This window comes from Quercus suber, unplaced genomic scaffold (genome assembly GCF_002906115.3).
Source record: "Quercus suber isolate HL8 unplaced genomic scaffold, Cork oak 2.0 scaffold_48, whole genome shotgun sequence".
Lineage (NCBI taxonomy): Eukaryota > Viridiplantae > Streptophyta > Magnoliopsida > Fagales > Fagaceae > Quercus > Quercus suber.
In genome coordinates, this window is record NW_027069513.1 from 1,643,572 (window position 1) to 1,663,797 (window position 20,226).

The 20,226-nt window shown below is 35.2% G+C and overlaps 1 non-coding gene across 1 annotated transcript; it reads left to right on the forward strand.

The window, feature by feature from the left end:
* The first annotated feature begins 5 nt into the window (after window positions 1–5).
* LOC112016203 (uncharacterized) lies at window positions 6–1,806 on the forward strand. The gene is made up of 2 exons (XR_010628348.1): window positions 6–73; window positions 1,313–1,806. It is a non-coding gene; the product is annotated as an uncharacterized LOC112016203 (transcript).
* Window positions 1,807–20,226: the final 18,420 nt, after the last annotated feature.

A 20,226-nucleotide genomic window follows, 5' to 3' on the forward strand; every position in this document is an offset into this window, starting at 1 on the left:
TTTCATTTGCGTATTTCTCAATGCTAGTTTCTGGGGCATTTATTCCGTGCTCATCAAGGACATCTTTGTCGGGGTAACTTTTCTTGACCTTTTATAATATAAAAAGGTGCAATATAAAAGTGCAAACTTCTCAAGCTCAAATTGAATCCTAATTTAAAACTTGTAAAGTTACAAACTAATCCAATTCCTATTTATATAAATAAATAAATATATATATATATATATATATTAACAAAAAAGTCATGCGGTTTAATAGTCGAAAGTGGGATCTCTTTTATTTAAAGAATGGGTAATAAGTCGGGTTTGAGCTTGGAAAAAAAAAAAAAAAAAAAAAAAGCTAAGCTTAAATTCTCTAAATGTTTTACATACTATAACCTTACTAAACCCTATTAAATTTTAAGAATTCTCTCAACCATTGAACCATTCCATTTATATTTGAAAAAACCCAAACCCCTCCTAAACCTATTTGCTTATTATGTTATCATGAGTTGGGTTAAAATGGATAGGATTATTGAAAATTAAGGTAAAATTGAAGATTTATAATATTATTTAGCAAAATTTAAGCATTAATAACTAATAAGCATTTTTATACCAAATTATTATTATTATTGTTATTATTTTTTGAGAAGAAAGAGAGACACAGTTTCTTTTATTATAAAACTTTTTTTTTTTTTGGTGCAAACAAAATGAGTAATGGAATTATTCTACTTATTCAAAATTTCAAATACACTATCACGCTGGATTTGAATATGTAGGATGGAAAACTCAAACCCTTCCCAAATCCTAATGGGTTTAACCGTTTCAGTAGGTGAAGTTTAAATCCAAGCCTATTTAAAAAATTAAAAACCCTTCTACCAACCTGCATATGTGGCATGCCATGTAACACGAATGTGCTTATGTGGCATACTTAACACTTTTACTTACCTGCATAGTTGGCATTCAAATCATACGGTAGATGGCCCCAAAAATGTTGGTTTTAAAATACTTGTACCACCTTTAGATTATACATGAATCTAATGTGACCTTCAAAGCCATGCAAATGAAATGCAAAAAAAATAAAAATCCGACTTCTGTAATCTTACAAAACAAGGAATAACGCAAAAATGAAAATTTTAGAAGTACATTTTCGCAAGAAACTGGAAGAGTAGGTAAATGAAAGCTCAACTCACAGGTTTTAATTTCCCAATTTTATGACAAGTTTATATATATAATGCTTGGTTTTACATACATTCTTACCAAAAGTGGTATGCAACTACTTAATGTTTGATTTCTCAGCATATTAAAAAAAAAATTAATTAAAAAGTTATTTCAGGTGCCAAACATATTAGGCTTTCTGTTGGGCTCAGTCCAGTTAATCCTCTACTCATTCTACAAGTACAAGTCAAAGATGTTAGAAAAATCAACAAATGTGATAATAGAAGAAGGCCCTACCCAAATTGTCAAAGGAGTCATTGATATACGAGTGAATGATGAAGTGGTCAATCCATTGAATGAGCAAGTCAAAGCAGCATGTTAAAAGGCAATACAACAAGCCAAAAGTCAACAAGATAGTCTCTGTGTCTGTCCTCTGTACTTGAGGCCATGAAGATAATGCTAAAATGGGACAAGGGCATCACCCTTGATTTTGAAGAATGTCTTTTTTTCCTTTTTTCTTTTTCCGGTTTGTTATAATTTGTTAAATTGTTTTTTTAAGTCTTTAGTTTTGTTGGAATAATTTTTAGTGATTAAATTTGTCATTTTTTACCAACTTAAAGACAATTGGTAATTTATCACAAAATCATAATATGTGGTTCTACATTTGAATTGTGTCTCTATTCTACTTCTCATTTGAAAGTTAAAAATCTCAAATGTTGAATCTTACTTATTAAGGAGATTCTAGATCCATATATACAAGAGTGTTAGGAAAATAATTAAGTGCATAAATGCACAATTTCTAAACAATTTAAATTTTTGAGAGAGTTGCTAATTTACCGAGCATTGTTTTCTATAAAGTCTATATTTTTAGGTTGCCAACCATGAGCAAATTGTAACCTTTAGAACTTATTTTTGTTTAGTGATTTAGTCTAGAAATATTCTGAAATAAGACAAATGCACAAATGAAGACTCAAGAAATCAAGAAAAGATAAGTGCAAAAACAAGACTCACATATCTTGACCGATTGAGATGCACATCTTGACTAATCAAGATTTCACTTTCTTTCTTAGCCATTGGATCTAGGGTTTTGATGGAACTTAAGGATATTTAAATGAAAACCCTAGATCTAGAGCATGTTTTTACACATTCAAGAGAGTAGTGTTTTGTACACAGATTTGGAGATTTTTCAAACCTTTTTGGAGGTACAGCTAGAGACCTTGTAAAAACAAAAGATCTTGTTATAAAGTAAAGTTGCTACATCAAGTCAATCACAGTTGATGATCTAAACTTTTGAGTGGAAATCTTAAAGTCACAAATTGGAGAGTTTGTGTGCTATAGTTTCACAGTAGAAGAGCTTGTGGATTTGGAATTGCGTGTTGTCACTTGAGTAAGTAAGTTTATTGTACAAACTTTTATTCTATTAGTGAAATGTTTCCTTGAAGATTTTTTAGGCTAAACCCTCCCTAGTTGCAAATTGGAGAGTTTGTTTACTTTGGAACCACAGTTTCAAAAAATTTCCTGGCTCATCATTGTTGGTGTTTATGTGATTTGTGAATGTGTGATGTTTGTTTAAATTAGATCTATTGCATAATTAATCATTTTAATTAATTAGCTAGAGATTTGATAAAATCTGACTCAACTGGGATCTAAATTATAGAATATTGCAATGTGAATTTATGAAGAATTAAAAACTAAAGGATTAGGGTGGCCTTTTAAGCTGTCCTTAATATTTTAAATTTAAATAGGACTCACTAATCCTTTTGGGTTTTTCTTTTTCAACTGGTGGAAAAAAATAAAAATAAAAAATCATTGTCCAAGTTGTTGAAGTGCCTTGTTGCTGACTAATTAATAGGTGGAAACCATACCACGGTAGGACGACTGTGAAGATAATCAATGTTATCTTTATTGACGCAAGGATCCACCTCTCAAACATTAAGTAAGGTAGTGCATGCTTTCGAGCATGTATTGGATATATATATTATAATGAATAAATTATTGTACTGACTAAGTGGTGATCCAATCAAAAAAAAACTAAGTGGTGATTTGTATGAGTAAACAAACAAACAAACAAACCAAAAGATTATAAAAAAAAAAAAAAAAAATTAAAATAAAAATTAAAAATTAAAAAAAAAAAAAAAAATCCACTCTAGTGCCGTCAAAGTAGTCACTCACTTCACTAAAATCTCATTATTATATTTAAAAACAATCTCAACGATGAAATCTATAAGACCTGTTGATTCATAATTTGTTATCAATATGGCAGACATTAGCCTAATTTTTTTTTTGTTAGTAAACGACATTAGCCTAATTGTTATAATTATTCTTGTACCAACCTAGCAGGACCCTTGATCCAATGTAGGTGGTGGTAGGAAGCGATGAAATTTGAAAGATAAGGTGGACTCTAAGAAATAAAAATCTAGTGCATAGGTCGATATCAACTTTGTTTCTCCACGGATCATGCATTCATTATCAGAGGTGGCCAAGAAATTTAGTGATACAAATTATCAAAGGCTTCATGGCTTAAAATTTCAATTAAAACAACATTGAGAGAAACTACCTTATATATGTTCAATGTTGGGCATGCTTTGTGAATGTATTTGGTGCATTTTGTCTTACCTTATAAAATATGTGGATTTTAATTTTTACACACATATATATATAAGCGCAACCCTAAAACTTTATATATCCATTTCCATGTTCAAGTCGAAATGATCTCCAATACAATATTGACAACTTTGTTTAGCTAATTTTAATACCGCACCCCTACTTCAAAAATATGGAATCATATCATTCCAAATGGGTTTTAGACTAATTTAGAGTTATGAAATTTTAAATTTTGGTGAGATACAAGTTTTGGAATTTAGGCATTGGATACCAAAGACCCAGTTGTATTAATTAACTAATAAGGTGGAAGTTAAATTTAGACCCCATACTTGATTTTATTGTGGAATTAAAAAATAAAAAATAAAAAAACAGTTAAACAAATAACACATGATATTGGTGATCAAGTATAGAAATCCAACAGGCATTCAAAGGAAAAACCCCTGCTAGGGTTCCAAAACCCCAAGAAGGAATTCAGTATAAAAATTGAATTTTACAATCTGCTTATGATCCTAGTATCTAGTGGAAAACTTACTGATATGACCTTATAATTAGCTCCACGCCGCATAGACTTTTCTATTTTGAAAACCTTCCACGAACCACGTTTTGGACCCTCAAGACCAGCTTGAAAATTTGATGGTCACAATAGCACTAGGATGGCTCTATGGCTTCAACACTGATTCACTCTATGATAGCAACAAGACCATCTTGATTCTTCTCTTAATGCTCTAAAATCACTGGTTGATGATATTTTGGTTTAGGTTTTATTTGTTGAATTGTATGGAACAAAATTTCTAAATCTCTTAATAAGTCATGCATAATAGGTCCTTAAATAGTTTTGGATGTAGGGAACACAAACAAATTAATGTAACAACCAACTTATTTAACACACGGCAAACTCAAGAATCTCGATTCTCGTTCAAGCAAGTCGCAATCAAGGAAGTTTCAATAACCTTGTTACGATCGAGTGAGTCACAATCAAAAGTCTGACAAAACTAATGCTTCAATCAATCGACACTCAAACAAAGGATAGTTGAAATTACATTAACTTCCATCTTTGAGCTGCTTCTTTGTACACTTGATCTTTAACTTATGAAGACACATTACAAACTTTTTTCAGAAGAAGACACATCACAAACTTGATCAAGTTACATTGTCATGGAAGTAATATGCCAACCTTAAAAACTTAAACTAAGGTATCCGATGGAGCAGTTCTATGAAGTCATCCTTTCACACCATGTATCATCCACAAAAGCCATTCTTTTGTAGCACGTGGAACATGTGTGAATCTCACACTAATAAGCATGGACACAAATACATGTGTGAATCTCACACTAATAAGCATGGACACAAATACAGGTATGGGTACAACAAAGCAAATTTTTTAAATAATTATTAAATATATTTATATTTATATTTTCTATATATTACTAAGAATTTATTGTTCATGTAATGTTAATATATATATATATATAGACATACGAAACTAAGAGTAATAATAGATAATAAAGCAAACCCATGACTATCAAAGGATATTTTGAGATTAGAATACAAATCAAGAATTAAAAAATTTATAAATTTTCAAATGCGCTATTACTTTTTAGAGCATGAATAATTTCTTTATTTTGTGAAATGGGTATTCGATTCTTCCTGTTCCCGTGTCTGGATCATGTCCTTTTTTTTTTTTTTTTTTTTTTTTTTTTAACTTATGGACATGCATGTAGAAGTGTCCATCATGGATACAACATCCCAAATAAAGTGGTTGTACTTTCTAGGTCCCACATATTATAAGACATTGGCTTCATAAAGCAGTTCCATAAAAGTATATATTTTTTATAAAACCATAAAACTAAACTACCCTGGAGGTAGGGTTGTCCATTGGACTCGCTGACCTGCCCAACCCGCCCATACCCGACCCGTTACAACCTGATCCGACAGATCCGGTGGTCGGACGCGGGTCCCGAGCTTCAAAACCCGACGCCGGCGGTTTGGTTTCGGTTCCCTTCCTTTAAAACCCGTTCAACCCGGCCCGCCCGAAGAGAGAACAAGGAGCTCCGATTTCAAGCTTTCCGGCAGGTTTTCCAACGTGATTTGGCAAATTTCGGTGACTAAAACACCAGATCCGACGATTCTTGGCATGATTTGGGGGGGAAAAAGCATCGAATTTGGCGAAATCTCTGCCAAATCCGGCTAGATCGCACCAGATCAAGAGAGATCTCGCCATTTTCTATCATTTTTCGTCCTCTCCGGCAGGTTTTTGCGCGCGATTTGACAGATTTCGGTGACTAAAACACCAGATCCGATGATTCTTGGCACAATTTGGGGGGAAAAAGTATCGGATTTGGCGAAATCTCAGCCAAATTCGGCTAGATCGCACCGGATCGGGAGAGATCTCGCTGTTTTCTACCGTTTTTGTCCTCTCCGGCTAGTTTCTGCCTCACCCGACGGGAACCCAACCAGTAAAACCCGACCATAATACGGGTTGGTTGCGGGTCCGGCAACTCCCCACTTGATTTTCGGTGGGTCGGTTGCGGGTTAGGCACAAACCTAACCCGCCCGACCCATGGACAGCCCTACCTAGAGGTTACAATATGTTTAAAATAATAAAAAGAAACCCTAGGGCTATATGTTCTACATCATAATGTTATTGTTAGATTCTAAAGGTTTAGCAATTTATGTATTTAGGACTCTAATTTGTAATATTGGCAAACCATGATCAAAACAATATGTTTAGTCTTGTTTAAGCTTGCTCAAAGTTGATTAATTATTGTAAAGTTGGAATCGAGAGACTGTAGATGCATTGGGGCATTTCGGTCTGGCTCGATCGATCGAAGAATAGACTCGATCGATCGAATGTCGACCAAATTGCGTTTTCTGCAGTTTTTCCAACTCAGCCCTAACTCATTAAACATTTAGGGTTTTATGTTTTTGCCCTAGGTATATAAGACAAAACCCTAGCCACGTTTTTAGAGTTGCTCCAGTTGTATTGTTGCTCATACATTGCTATTTTGTGTAAATCTCTTGTGAGATCTAGAGGAGTTTTCCTTTACACAAAGCTTAGGGTTTTCAAGATAGAGATTACTTCAACATCTTGATGATCAACTAGGTTACTACCATTGAAACTTAAAGAATATCAAGCGTGGATGCTTGTAGCTGATTGAAGAATTCAAGAAAGAAGGAGTCTATGAATTTGGAGCTTGCACGAGGTCGTGTCAGTAAGTTTTACTGGTAGGTAGCATTAGGAAGTCGAGCGGGGAGCTTGTAAGTCCTTTTGTATGAACTTTGATTCTTTCATAGTGAATTCAGTTTTGCCTTGAGGATCGGTGGATAAAATTCTCCCCAGGTTTTTTACCGGTTTGATTTTCTTGGGTGATCATATCTTGTGTTATTTATTATTCCGCTGCTATATATTCTTGATATGATTGTTTGATTGTTTTAACCTAGAATTGCTTAATTTAACTAAGTAACAACTTGGCTAATTAACTAGGCTACTCAATCTGGTTATGTGTTAAGAGGTCTAAAACCGTTCAAGTGGTATCAGAGCAAGTAGCTCTTTTGTTTGAGATTTTTGATCTCTGAGCTAATCCTTGACCCCTGTTGTCATGGATTCTTGGAAAATCTTTTTTGCTTATTTGTCAACTTGTCTACTTGCTGTCTTTGCCTTTTGTTGTTTTTGTTAAATCTTTCCTTAAGTATCTTAGCATAATCACATGTGATAAGAATTATGTATGTTATACTGCTTTAACCGCCTTAAAGGCACGTGATTCTTGTCTTTAGTATTTGGATAGTGGTTGTTCTAGGCACATGACAGAAAATAAAGGTTTATTCAAAACACTCTTTGAAGGAAAGATTGGGACAGCCACTTTTGGAGATGGAAGTAAATCTGTGATCAGAGGCATTGGTACTGTGGACATTCCAAGATTGCCAGTGTTTGAAGATGTTTGGTATGTTGATGGATTGAAGGCCAATTTACTCAGCATAAGTCAGATTTGCGACAATGGATTGAATGTTCTTTTCACCAAGTATGAATGTGAGATACTTGATGGAGGAGGTGACTGTATATGTGTTGGTGTAAGGACAGCTGACAACTGTTATGGCATAACACCAAGTGTAAACAACAAGTGCTTTAGTGCAAAGATTGATCAAGTTGATTTGTGGCATCAATGGTTGAAGCATGCCAGTCATAAGCAGTTAGAGAAGATTTCCAAGTGTGAGGCAGTTATCAGTTTACCTAAGTTTGAGAAGATAGATAAGTGCATTTGTGGACCATGTCAGATAGGTAAACAAGAAAAATCCAAGCATCCGTCTGTGACTAGTGTTCAAACTTCAAGACCTTTAGAGTTATTACACATTGATCTCATGGGTCCTGCCAGAGTTCAAAGTTTGGGTGGAAAGAAGTATATTCTAGTTGTTGTGGATGACTTTACTAGATATACTTGGGTTGTGCTTTTGAAGGACAAAGTTGAGGCTCCTGAGAAGATGATACATCTGTGCAAGAAATTGCAGGTTGAGAAAGATACTGTGATAGCCAGAATCAGAAATGATCATAGAAGAGAATTTGAGAATACCAAGCTGACCACTTTCTGCAATGATCAAGGCACTCACCAAGAGTTCTCATCACCCAAGACATCTCAACAGAATGGGATTGTGGAAAGGAAAAATAGGGTTGTACAGGAGAGGGCACGAGTCATGCTACACAACAAAAATTTGCCAAAATCCTTCTGGGGAGAAGCAGTCAACAATGCTTCCCATACACTCAACCGAGTGTGTTTTAGACTTGACTCCAAGAAAACTCCCTATGAACTCTGGAGAGGGAAGAAACCTGTTGTCAAATATTTCAGGATATTTGGCAGTGACTGTTACATTCTACGTGATAGAGAGAACCTAGAAAAGTTTGATGCAAAGAGTGACAAATGATACTTTCTAGGATACTTTTCCACCAGTAGAGCTTATAGAGTGTATAATCTGAGAACCAAAACAGTCACGGAATCTTCAAATGTTGTGATAAATGATGAAGTGTGTTCAGAAGCATCTTCAGAAAGCACTGTTCTTACTCAAGATAAGTCTTTAGAAGTTAATGATTCTCTTCCTACTGAGTCAGTTGGGAAACATAGTAAGGAAGAGCTATTGGTGTTGAATGATACAGTCTCAGTACCATCAAGTTCAGAACCATCCACTCCGATTCATGACACTCGACAGGTACAAAGTGAGCTCAGTCCTCCATCTGAACAGAAAGGGATCACAACATCTCTTGTTAAACGTCCATCCTCTAGAGTGAGATTGAATCATCCTTCCACAAATATATTGGGTAGTCTAAATGATAACATGAGATTGAGATCAAAAGCCTTGAATGTGATCACTCACTCATGTTATCTGTCCCAATTTGAACCGAAGAAGGTAGATGGAGCACTTCAAGATGCTGATTGGGTAAATTCCATGAATAAAGAACTTCATTAATTCGTTTGGAATGATGTGTGGGAATTAGTTCCTAGGCCGAAAAGTGTAAATGTGATTGGAACTAAATGGATCTTTAAGAACAAGTTAGATAAACATGGCATTGTGATCAGAAACAAATCAAGACTTGTTGCACAAGGGTACACACAAGTGGAAGGAATTGATTTTGATGAGACTTTTGCACCAGTGGCTAGGTTAGAATCCATCCGGATATTGTTGGCCATAGCAAGTCATCTAAACTTCAAGCTGTATCAGATGGATGTCAAGAGTGCTTTCTTGAATGGGATGCTACAAGAAGAAGTCTATGTTAAGCAACCTAAAGGCTTTGTTGATCCTCACAGACCTGATGATGTTTACAAATTGAAGAGAGCTCTCTATGGGTTGAAACAAGCACCTAGGGCTTGGTATGACAGATTGACTGCATATCTCACTGAGCATGGTTTCAAAAGGGGATCTGCAGATACAACTCTCTTCATAAGAAAGGATAAGACTGGTTTTGTTGTAGCTCAAATTTATGTAGATGACATTGTTTTTGGTGCTACTAATGATTCTCTTGCTCATTCTTTTGCAGATGAAATGAAGGCAATGTTTGAAATGAGCATGGTTGGTGAACTGACTTACTTTTTAGGATTACAGATAAAGCAAACAGAGTCAGGAATCTACATAAATCAAGCCAAGTATGCAAGAAATTTGGTGAAAAGATTTGGATTGGACAAGGCTGCTCATGCTAGAACACCAATGGCTGCTAATGCAAAATTAACAATTGATCCATCAGGTGAGTCTGTTGATGTTACTTTGTATAGAAGCATGATTGGATGTCTGTTATATTTGACTGCTAGTAGGCCTGATATATCTTTTAGTGTTGGTGTTTGCTCTAGACTTCAGTCCAACCCTAAGGTTTCTCATTTAAATGTTGTTAAGAGAATTATAAAATATGTGAGTGGAACCTGTGATTATGGACTATTTTATAGTAAGGAGTCTAATTTACCTCTTGCTGGGTTTTCTGATTCTGATTGGGCTGGGAATGCTAATGACAGAAAAAGCACCACTAGGGGGTGTTTTTATGTAAGAGCCAATCTTATAGCTTGGATGAGTAAGAAGCAAAATTATGTTTCTTTATCCACTGCTGAGGCAGAATATATTGCTGCTGGGAGTTGTTGTTCTCAACCCCTTTGGATGAAAAAGTTGTTGAGTGATTATGGAATTCCTCAAGACACTATGGTTGTCTATTGTGATAATTCCAATGCTATAGATATATCTAAAAATCCTGTTCAACATTCTAAGACCAAACACATTGAACCTAGATATCACTTCATTAGGGATTTGGTTGAAAAGAAAATTGTTGTTCTTGAGTATATCTCTACTGATCGTCAAAATGCTGACATCTTTACCAAACCGCTTGATGGAAATAAGTTTGAGACACTTCGTCAAGTGATTGGTGTGCTTCAGTATCCTTAGTCTCTTTTGGCTTTCATGGTCCTTGTGCTTCATTGCTCATTTCTCTGTGACCATTGTTCTTTGGTTTTTGTGTTTTTTCTAGGACTTGCATTGCATTACATTCATGCATTTCATTCTAGGATTTATTTGTTTTCTCTTTTGAAATAAAATAAAATTAAATTAAAAAAAAAAAGGGAAAAGCAAATTGTGTTTGGCACTATTTCTCTTGGTCTTTGAAAACAAGGTTGGTCAATTTATTTTCACATAACATGTCTTATGTACCTTGTTTAGCTTTGATGAGCTTATTTATTGCACTTGACTAGTTGAAACTTTGTAGTGCATGTTGTGTGGGAAAGATGTTTATGGTTGTTGATCACTTTGTCTTGATATTGATGTCACATGTTATTTGACTGTCGGACTTGATCCTTTTAAGAAATGCATAAATAACCATCTTACCACTGTTCACTAGCCAATCATGAACACCTTAGTGCATATCATAAGATTCTGTGCTCGAGAAAGTGTAGCACATGCACAAAAAGAACATAAGGTGTTGCCTCGGCTTAATTGCTTAATGCTTAAAATTGGTGTGTGCTATTAGGCTTGATGTCATCTCACATAAATAAAATTGGTGTGTACTATTAGACTTGATGCCATCTCACATAATAATAAGGCAAAAATACAAGAAACTTACATGATTGCAAGCTTTTGTTCTAGGAGATGTGGGAGTTATAGGATGTAACTCTTTAGATGATAGTCTTTTTTAAATTCTATGTGATGGATTGTGTAGACTTTGTGATTAATTGCTATTCACATATCACCTCACATGTATCTCAAGTTTTTGCTAGTTGCACACACTACACAAGTTATTCTTTGCTAAACTTTGTACATGTTATTGTATGTGTTTTTGGTTTGACCAACCAAGTTTGAAAATACTTTGAGAATTATGCAAAACATTTTTTTTGCTTGAGAATTTAAAAAGAAGAATGGCTGAAATTTTTTTTGGAGAAACTGGGATTAAAACTTGGGTTTTTGAAAAAGCATTCCATCTCATACTCATGCATTTTGTTTCAATTAGTTTAATGCTTTGAGGAGTTGTTTTCAAAATATGGTTTGTGATTTTCAAAACTGTGATTTTTCTCAAAACTTTTGTGAGCCTCTGCCCAGTTCAATCGATCCATTCTGATTTTCGATCGATCGAAAAAGTGCTTTAATTTGTTTAAAAATGACTGTTTGATTCGATCGATCGAATGTATTTTTCGATCAATCGAAAGTCGCGAATCAGGTTTTTAAAAACACTGTTCTTGACTGATTCAAACACTTTTTCAAAAAGTTTTCAAACTTTTTCTTTCTCTCTCCAACTTGGCAAGGCTAAAAGTCCAAATTTTTGTCGTTTTCCTCCGGATTTTTTGCAAGGTTTCTCTTTCCTCAAGCTAGTATGACTATCTTACCCTTTCTTTTGAGTTTATTTACATCTTTTCATGCATTTTTCATGCATTATTCTTTAAATTTTTAGACTTTTTTCTTTTAAGGATTTTTGTTGATTCAAGCCTAATTTTGTGTAATTGATCAATGGGTTTTTGTAGGGACATGCTATAAACATGATCTTGATAGTTTAATTTGATCAATTTTGGGTTTTGTGAGCAATTGAAAATTCTAGGGCTTGTAATTAATCCGAATTGGGGATTTTTGTTCAATTGGGTTTAATTAATGAAATTTGGCTTGTTGTTTTGATGAAATTGGTTATTATAATTTGTTTTCAACAATGTGTGATGATCAATTCATCATTTTGTTTCAAAATTTTCAAGTGGTTTTTCAAATTTTTTAGGGTTTTTGTTAGAAACTCTATGTTCGAGCCAATTTTGTGAAATTGAACCTAATTAGAATTGTGTTTGCTGCATTAGTTCATGCATCAAAACATTGTTACTGTTCATGCATCATATAGATTTTGTTCTATTTTTATTGTGCTAACTTGCAGTCTGCCCTTGGTTTTGTTTTATTCTTTTCTTTTGATTTTTTCTTTGTGTCTCTTTGTGTATCTGTCCTTTCCTTAGCATCATGCTTAGGAAGACTAGAGCCTGTAGGACTATTCCCTCCTCTTCTCCATCCCCTCCTTCTTTTGACCGTGAGAAGTTTTCGAGTGAGAAAAACCAAGAGATTTTTGAGAAGCTAAACTTTAAGAGAAAGATTTGGGCTAAGCGTTCTGTTCTCTTAGATGAACTTGATCCTGCCATTAGGGCAAACTTTAAGCGTCGGGGCTGGTTACCCTTGGTGGATATTTCTGATCCTCCTCCACCTTCTGCCTTGATTAGAGAGTTATTTTCGAACATCTCTATCCGCATCTATGATTCCGACACTTTAGTAAAGAGTAGTATACGAGGCGTAGAGTACACCATTACTCCCTGGGTAGTGACTGATGCTCTAAGGGTACTTTTGATCCAGAATCCTGTCTATCCTTATAATGAGTCTCCCGAGTTGAGTGCTGTCTTGTCTTACATCACTAGGACTTTTATCCAGTGGGGTTCTGATCTTAGGATCACTTCTGCTGAGCATTCCAGGTTGCACTATCTGTTCTTTAGGATAGCTTGTCATTCTATTTGGCCCATCTCTCATGTTCACACCATTCCTCTCGAGCGGTGTGTATTTTTGTACGCTCTGATTACTGATGCTCCTATCAGTTTTCCTCATCTATTTCTTCGTTCTTTAAACGATGTTTATAGGAGTTCATCTACTTCTCATGCTCTTGTTCATCCTATTTTTATACATAGGATTTTGCTTCATCTTGATCTTAGTGGCTTCCCTTCCTCTGAGCCCGTTCATGTGGTTGCTCTCATAGGTACGTCTTTTCTTAGACAGAGGGTCGCTCATCTTAGAGCTGGTTCTAAACACCTTAGGTCTGAGCCTTCTAGTAGCGCACCTCCTCCTTCTTCTTCTACAGGTCCTGCTGGTGAGGATGTTCCTGATCCTGTTGGTGACGCTACTGCTGATGTTCCTCCACCTCCTTCAACTGACTTTGATGTTCGTCGTACCTTGGAGACTGTCATGACCGTTCAGGCGACTCATGGTCAGATTTTGGTGGACTTGCTTGGTGAGATTCGCGCTCTGCGAGCCGACCTTGTGCATCTTCATTCACCCTCACCACCTCTTTTTGAAGCTGACCTGTGATTGGCCTTTGGCATTCTGTCACAAAAAGGGGGAGTGGAGTTTTTAACTTGTAGAGGGGTTTTTGTAGTTAGGGGGAGATTTTTTGTTTTTGAGGAGCTTGTGGAGTTTTTAGATTGTATCTAGGTGCTTCACTTTGTATATCATTTTTGGGGATATTCATGTTAGGGGGAGTAACTTTGATTGATATACATGATATATTCATTACTTTGATTGATATACATGACATATTCATTGATTCTTGTTGCTTTGTGATTCACTGCTTATTGATTTATATTTATAAGTTGATCATTAATATATGTCTTTATTCTGTGTTGTGTGAATCTTACAAGAATGTTATACCTGTTGTTTTACTCTTTTCTGTCATACATGCATTTATGTGTTTGTTGAGTGTTTTAGGAATATACAGGTTGATTCAACTGAGCTGCTGTTTACACTTGCAACTGATGGATAGTAGTTAGGATTGAATTTGAAGTTTATGAGCATTATTTTTGTAAAGGGCTTTTTACTTGTAAACTTTGAGTTTTTAATTTGTGTTTTGTCACGGGTTGCCAAAGGGAGAGTTTGTTAGATTCTAAAGGTTTAGGAATTTATGTATTTAGGACTCTAATTTGTAATATTGGCAAACCATGATCAAAACAATATGTTTAGTCTTGTTTAAACTTGCTCAAAGTTGATTAATTATTGTAAAGTTGGAATCGAGAGACTGTAGATGCATTGGGGCATTTCGGTCTGGGTCGATCGATCGAAGAATAAACTTGATCGATCGAAAGTCGACCAGATTGCGTTTTCTACAGTTTTTCCAACTCAGCCCTAACTCATTAAATGTTTAGGGTTTTTTGTTTTTGCCCTAGGTATATAAGGCAAAACCCTAGCCACGTTTTTAGACTTGCTCCAGTTGTATTGTTGCTCATACATTGCTGTTTTGTGTAAATCTCTTGTGAGATCTATAGGAGTTTTCCTTTACACAAAACTTAGGGTTTTCAAGATAGAGATTACTTCAACATCTTGATGATCAACTAGGTTGCTACCATTGAAGCTTAAAGAATATCAAGCGTGGGTGCTTGTAGTTGATTGAAGAATTCAAGAAAGAAGAAGTCCGTAGATTCGGAGCTTGCACAAGGTCGTGTCAGTAAGTTCTACTGGTAGGTAGCATTAGGAAGTTGAATGGGGAGCTTGTAAGTCCTTTTGTATGAACTTCGATTCTTTCATAGTGAATTCAGTTTTGCCTTGAGGATCAGTGGGTAAAATCCTCCCCAGGTGTTTTACCGGTTTGGTTTTTCTGGGTGATCATATCTTGTGTTATTTATTATTCCGCTGCTATATATTCTTGATATGATTGTTTGATTGTTTTAACCTAGAATTGCTTAATTTGACTAAGTAACAACTTGGCTAATTAACTAGGCTACTTAATCTGGTTGTGTATTAAGGGGTCTAAAACCATTCGGTTATATATATATATATATATATGAAACTAAATCAAGAATAAAAATATTTATTAATTTTCAAATGCGCTATTACTTTTTAAAGCATGAGTGATTTCTTTGATATGTAAAAGGGTATTCGATTTTTCTTGTTCTCGTGTCTTAACTGTGTCTTGAAATTTTTTCATTTTATATAGAACACGCATGCAGAAGTGTTTCATGCATGCCAAATATAAAGTCCATATAAACCACACAAAATCAATTCTCCTATGTGCCTTACTTCTTAAGGGAACACTAATATCAGAGTGAATTACCTCTGAAAGTTCAAATAGTGTATAAACCACTATGAACGTTTAGGCCCTTAAAATACAAACTACCAATTCAAGCTTATTATCAAACAATAAATGTGCGGAACATGAACATAAGCTAAAACAAAATTGATAAACTTTCTAAATCATAAATAATCACAACCACAGCAGTAATTAAATGGCAAAGATAAAGGGAAGAGAGATGCAAACACAAGGACAACAGTCGATGTGTTATCGAAGAGGAAACCGAAGCCCTCGGCGTTAAACCTCTCCACCGCCCTCCGAGCGGTCAATAATCCACTAGAAAATGAAGCTGGGATACATGAACAGTAATAGACCCTCCAAGCCTAATCTACCCAAGTACCTAAGCCCTCCAAGCTTCTTGCTCCAATAAGGTTACGCCGAACCTTTGTCTTTTCTAGCTTCCTAGATTCCGCTATAAACCATAGCATCAACCAATAACCATTGGTCCCTTCCAAACTGCTTCCCTTAATATCAAAAGACTTTCTCACAAACGTGGGTGTGGTGAGAAAATGATTTGGTCAAAAATCTCTTAAGGATGTATCAATGAAGAGGAAGAGAGTAGAGGAATTTGAAGAGTCTTTTAAATGAAGATTGTGGTTGAATCAATCTTGTTTTTCTCTAGGGTTTCTCTCTCAAAATTCTCTCTAGAAACTCTCTACATTTCATGGGAATGAGGGGTATTTATACTATGGTGAGAATGGAATGCGAAGAGTCAGTTTTTTCCAAACAGGGTGTTCTAGCGACTTGACCTCGGACTGGGTTGAGTCGCGAGTTCAAGCCGCGAGCTAACAGCCTGGCCAACCTGGGACTTTTGTCCTATAATGCAATAGCTGGCGTGACTCTTCAGCTTCTGGCATGCTTGGCACGTGTGCAACTTCTGGCAGCTTGCAAGCCGTGAGCCACCCACGAAATCCAATCACGAGTCCCTGTTTCTTTACACAATCTTGAGCATTTCTTCACACTCTCTCACTCACTACCCTTACAAGATTCTCACCTAAATACAAGGTTACTAATTGCTAAAATACAAGCAAATTTGGTACGGAATAAAGCCAACAAGATGGTTGATTAAATTCAACCTTACAATCTCCCCATTTGGCTATTTTGTGACAAAACCCTATAACAAACTCTAGACTTAACTCATGAGTTGGGAACAATTGGAAAACTCACTCACACCTAACTCTAGAATCTATGAAGCTCTTGAAGCGTAAGACCAAAACATCTCTTGAAACACAATAACACAATAAGTTCATTGTATACAGAAAACTTGTAATGCATATGGAGCAAGTACAATATGATCAAGCAAAATGGAATAAAGTAATAAACCATGGCTTGATCAAACAAGTAATCACTGTAAGATAGTGACCGCAATGCTCATTCTCACTTAGAATGAACATCCGGACATTCAAACTGATAAGTACAAAGCAAATCACTTGAATGACCAACACTCAACCAATGCACAATACATGAAGTATGTCCATCTAGGAATAAAATCCTACAAGGGTACAAGAGTGAGAGAACTTAAAGAAAATGCATAACATTTAGTTTGAAGTACAACGCAACAAAGCATAAAGGCTACATAAGCATGGTACAAACCATAAAAGGCTACAAATTGCATAGAAACAAACCCTAAAAGCTTACAAAGTCAACATGGGTACAAACTATAAAGTACTTCCCTTATCATATCACTCTCCTATCATGAATCATAGGAGTTGTGATGAACTTGGAACATATATACCTGTAACTTGAAACACTTGCATAAAACACATTAGACCCTCAAGGTAAAACAAGTAATAAAAGGACAAGTAAAATGCAATCAAGTAAACATGATGTGAAACATGTGAGCAACTTGATTATACACCCAACATACATATGATGCAATGAGAACACCCTTGGTATATGCAAAGCAAATAAAACAGAGTTTTCTTATTAGTTCAATGTCTTCTCTCCCTTTACATATGCATCTCCTTTTGGGAAAATCTCTCCCCCTACAAATGTGCACGTGAAATAGAATTTCTCTCCCTAAGAATGTGCACAAGAGTCATATAGAAATGACAAAAACTCTCCGATATACTCTAGAGAGTATACTCTCCCCCTTTTTGTCAGGAATAGGCAAAGGTTCAAGGAGAAACAAGGGCAAGAGATGAAGGTACGACCAAAGATAATGATGCATGAGGGGTGCAAGATGAATGAGAAATGAAGCTCAAACAAAAGACAAAAAAAAAATGCTACAAAACATAGGGAAAACATGACAAGTTAGGATGAAAACACAAGGTATAAACCAAGGCATGACAAGGGTAGTAAGGTGTGTGCAAGAGGTGGCAATGTGCAATGCATGACCAATGCATGAAAAATGCACATGTGGGGCAAGGTGTTCCTAATGAAGAAACGTGAGAAACCCCAAGGTTTGGTACTCATCAAAGTCCAAAAAAGCAAGAAAATGCCTAAGAGGCATTTTATCAAACACCTAACATACATACTATGAACAACAATGTAAAACAATGCATGGACATCATAAAAACCACCCTTAATACATGTTCTTTTTGTCACAAGGGGCCAACATCTAAAGCAAATTATCAAAAGAAACCAATCCCATACAAAAAATTAAGAAAAATTAAGTTTTCCCAACCCCTATGATGAAAATCCCAATCAAAAGCACAAAACTCTCCAAAACATATTCTAAGGATCAAAAACAATGAAAAGAGTTTAGAATTACCTTAGAGATGATAATGGAATGAAAAAGCATTCAAATTGATTGCGTATTAATGTACAAATATTGAAAGAGTGGTTTAAAAGAGGATGGGAGAATTTTAAATCAAGTTTCCTAAGAAAAGCCCTTTAAAAAGTTATTTCTAGGTATTTCGTGACTAGGCGAGTCGCGAGTGAGTTGCCAAAACCTTCTGTGTAAACTCGCTACTAGAGCTCACGGCTTGCAAGTTGCCAAAACGAGTAGCCAAAACTCGCAACTTGCAAGTCACCAAAATGAGTTACCAAAAATTGACACTTGTTTTTCAACCTAGAACATGTTTAAACTATGAAAAACAAAGTAAGCACTAAACATGAACACAAAGAGTGGTAAAAATCACTTCCAAAAACACATAAATTGATCAAAAATCTTTTTAGATTGATCAATATAAAGTTGAGCACTCACACATCACATTTAAACAAGTACAATCGAACAAATGAATAAGGCATTCATTGAACATTAGGCATGTGTGTTATGTGTGTGTATCAAGTGTGGAATAGTCCATAGTCTAGAGTGAAACTTCAATAATCAATTCAATCATATCATACACAACTAGTACTAAATTAAGTGGTCTATCTCAATTATAGAAAAAAAGATTATGACATTCCACAAGAAAATGATTACATATCTTTACAACTTTTCATTTGGCTTCTTTACAAATCATAACATTTGATCATTTTGAATCAATACATCTCATTTTGAGATCGATGCCTGAAATTTTTGATATTTCAATTTGATGAACAAGCCTTTGGCTTTTGGGCATCATACATTTTCATAAAAGTCATTTTCCCTTTTTCCTAGTCAAATACTAGTATGTGCGACGGCTTTTGCAGCTCATTATCTCTTTTCATTTTGAGATTTACATTTGTTGAGCTCTTTAAGCAATAAAAATAAAAGGGTAGGAAGATATATAGGCATAAGTCTACACATATATCAAAACCAACATGACTATTGACTAATCATTCATGACAAGCTTGAAGATCGATTTATAATAATCACACAAAGATGTCAAGATTTTTCCCACAAAGATATAAGTGCATAAAGAACAAGTTAAGCTCGTAAATGCATAAAGCCATTAGTACAAAGGTACAAGGCAAAACTCACATGTGATATATGCTCAAACATATACAATCAAACTTTTTGAATTTTTAACTTTTTATGTGGTTTTGGAATTTTTACTCACACAAAACTAAAACATAAAAGTAAAATCAAAACAAAAACAATACATATGAATAAATACAAGATGCACAAAATGCATGAAGATATGACATTCAATGCATGAAAGGTCTTACAAAAATTGAAAGAATTAGATCAAGGACCAAACGAGCAAAAGCTCAACTATAGGAACCTTTCCTTATCCAAATGGAATGATTGTTTAAAATGAGTGTCTCATGAGAAGTGAGACGAGGGTTGGAAGAATGAGAACCGGAGATACACATAGTCAAGGAGTTAAGAGTATTAAACACTTTCTTTAACAACATGTTATTTTTACTTAAATCCAGTTTACTCTTTTTAGCATAACTTTCAAGAAGCTCAAGTTTCTCTTTTCTTTTGATTCTTTTAAGAGCACGAAACTTAGAGCAATGAGGTCTTAGATGACCAAAAGTATCACAATGGTAAAAAACAATGCATTTAGGTCTATTAGGCTTTTTGGGAAGGGATTTAACAACATTGTTTTGTTCTCTCTTCAACTTAGAGCATTGAGGTCTTATATGACTAATTACACCGCAATGGTGGCAAGTTGGAACAAATTTAGATCCATTCAAAACCTTAGATTGAGACCTAAACGGAGGCCTTGGCTTAAGAGCTTTTCTCTCCACCTTTTGATTTCTTTTGTGTGGAGGAATGTACACCGATTTGTTCTTTGAGATAGAACACACACTAGGCACAAAATCGGGTGCCACAACATGATTGCAACATATATTTTCATCCTTTTTAGCAA